This window comes from Elephas maximus, chromosome 1 (genome assembly GCF_024166365.1).
Source record: "Elephas maximus indicus isolate mEleMax1 chromosome 1, mEleMax1 primary haplotype, whole genome shotgun sequence".
NCBI classification, from domain to species: Eukaryota; Metazoa; Chordata; class Mammalia; order Proboscidea; family Elephantidae; genus Elephas; species Elephas maximus.
In genome coordinates, this window is record NC_064819.1 from 61,266,527 (window position 1) to 61,269,630 (window position 3,104).

The following is a 3,104-nucleotide window of genomic DNA, read 5'->3' on the forward strand; positions in this document are numbered from 1 at the left end:
AAAGACTTTAAAGCAAACGTGGTGTTTGTATTGTTACAGTTATTGTTACCTAAGCCAGTATTATTCATGGCTGGTATCTAATTTGGTCCAACACATAAGATTTTAAATGTTTAGGGAATTTGGGTCTAATCGAGTAGAACATTTTACCCAGTTATCACTCGCCTATGTTTTTTTGGTCGTAGATTGGAATGTAAGTGAAAATGGGGTAACATACATGAGCAGATGAAAAGTAAAAATTGGGAAAAGTACAGGAGGGTATTGGAGAAGAAAGGGAATAATGAAGCTGGAAGTCAAAAACTTGAAACCTAGCCAGAGCTGCTAGTATATTTCCTGTTTAGGGCAGGTTAGTGCCAGTCTAGGTCCTGGTAGTTAAAGTTTCCGGTTACAGACTAGAGGATTGTGTTCTTAGAGGGTAGCTAGGCTGCTGCTGCTAGGACCTCACTGCTGTAAGCATGCCAATGTTTGCTAATTTGTGTCACCGAGGAAATGCTTTGTGGTGTAGAGAATACTACACATAATATATGTAACTGACCATTATCTGTAGCAGTTGAAGGAAGTAGATAAGCTTTTAGGAAAGAATTGAGGGAGAGGGAGAGAGTTTATTTTTTACTGTACCCATTAAGTAAAATCTCAGTCAGTTTTCTACCAATTTTTAGGAATTAATTCATCTGTTCATTCACATTTATTGAGCACTTACTAAGTAATTACTGAGCACTGGGAATGTAACAGTGATCAAGCCATGAATGATTCAGAATGTCTATGTTATATATTTGGCTTATAACATATATTCTTGTTTCTCTGGAGAAAAGTTAACTAATATTCAAAGATCACAGAATATTAACACTGGAGGGGGGTCCTTAGACATGGTAGTCTCAAATTGCTAGCTAGATGGATGGATGGGTGAGTGGAGGATGGGTTGATGTAGGCCAGGCCAACAGATGGATAAAATAACATGGTTCACCTGACTATACGATGGATTCTCTAAGCTCAGTAACTAACATGAAAATTAAACAAACACTGTATACACAGGGTGATGTGTGCTGTAATAGAACTATTAAGAATATATATCTATATATACACATACAATCACATGCATATATTAGATCTATAATATAAATATATTAGAACTATAAGGAGACACAGAACATAGTGATTAGTTCTGCCTATGGGCCAAACGTAAAAGGTGCTTCACAAAGGACTTTTGAGCTGGGCCTTAACCAGGTTGACAAAGTATGGCACGTGCCAGGGTTAGAAAGTAGTTTGTGGCAGGACCAACCCTGGCATGTCAGTGAAATGGTAAGACATCAGGCTCAAAAGGAACATGGTTAGAGTCATAATGGTGGGAGTCCCTGAATTCCAGATTTGGACTTGGTCTTCCACTGCCTTTGGAACAAGAAACTGTTTTGGGACAGGAGAATGGCAATCAGATTCAGCTCTTAGACAACTTGTGCAAGGAAAGGATATGATATACAAGAGCTAGAGGAGAATGGAGGCAGGGAACTCAATTACAAAGTTTTTAATCATCTGTCTTTGTAAAAAGAATGTGACAGAATCAAAAGACCAGAAGTACGGTAAGTAGTTAGACAGATTTTTTTCTGGCTTTGAATAGATAGTCTTCAACAGGTTGGACACAGTTCCTGGGTAGTGCAAAGGATGAATGTGCTTGGCTGCTAACAGAAAGGTTGAAAGTTCAACTCCCCCCAGAGGCACCTCAGAAGAAAAGCCTGGTGATCTGCTTCCAAAAAGCCAGCCACTGAAAACCCTATGGATTGCAGTTCTACTCTGGCATACATGGGGTCACCATGCAAGTGGGAAGGAAATTGAATTTTGTTTTGGACATGATGCATTTGAGACACTTATTAACAGGTAAAGCTGTAAATAGTTGAAAACTTAGATGGAACTTCCGGAGGATGATAAAGAGAAGCACTTGGTAGCCATTAATTGGTATCTGAAGACATGGAGGAGGAGTATTAAAGGGGGAAGGACAATAAAGCTGAATATAGATTGAACAGCATAAAAAGTTCTTTGAGAAAGAACAGATAGATGGAAGGGTAAGAGATTGAAAGCCAATCCAGGAGACAATTTCAAAGAGGTAGGTCAGCTACATCACAAACTGACAAGGTCTAAGATTTGGGTACCAAGAAAAAGCCATGAAATGGGGCCATATTAGGAGGTTCCAGGTCCCAAGGAAGAGTGGTTACGTTTTCAGAAGTGACAAAGTCTAGAAGGGAGCCAGACTGCTGTGAGCTGAGTATGAACATGGTGCAAGGAGGTGAAGCAATAAATGAGGGTCGAAATGCATTTGGTGGTAAGGAAGAGTAATGTGGTGGTGAGGATGGTACCACAGGAGGAGACAGGGTCAAGAGCAGGATTTTGGTTTTATATTTTAAATGGGAAAACATGGGTGGGCATAGAAAAGACAGCCAGTGGAGAGGGTGAGTCAAAAGGTACAACAAAGGAATAATTGGCAAGACTGAAACTTTGAAACTCTGGAGAGCCTGAAGTCTCAAGAAGCTGTTCTGCCAAAGATATAATTCCAAGACTTGAACCAAAGCATTCTTTCATCTTTTTAGAGGGTTACAAAAATTAGTGGTGAAGCTAGGAATGTTTTTCCCCACCCTAGTCCATTACAATATGTATGCTCTGTATTTATCCTGTCACGAGAGGAGTTCAGATGCAATGCTAGTATATTCTGAGGGTTGTCCCCTTAACTCTACCACTGAACACTGAGGGCCAGAAGCACCACAGGAGACTACACTTGGGTAAAGCATGAACTCTTCCAAGAAGAACTTGAGAAAGCAGGACCCTGTAGAACAGAGGTTTGGGCAAACTTCTAAATGCAAGCATAGGAAAAAGTACATGCATGAATCGCTGTAAATATGCCTGAAGAAAGAGGTATGCGAAGGATACCTGGGTATTTAGAGAGCTCAGAACAAACTAGGCAGGCTAAAGCTTTTATTATAGTTTTCTCAAGCAACAGAAAAAGAAGGCTAAATGGAGTTTGGGCACTATCAAAATTTAATATCAAATGCAGCCATATTTACTTTTCCTATTGCTACTCATATTTGATGCCTTCTCACAGAAATCCTAAAACAATTCCAAAT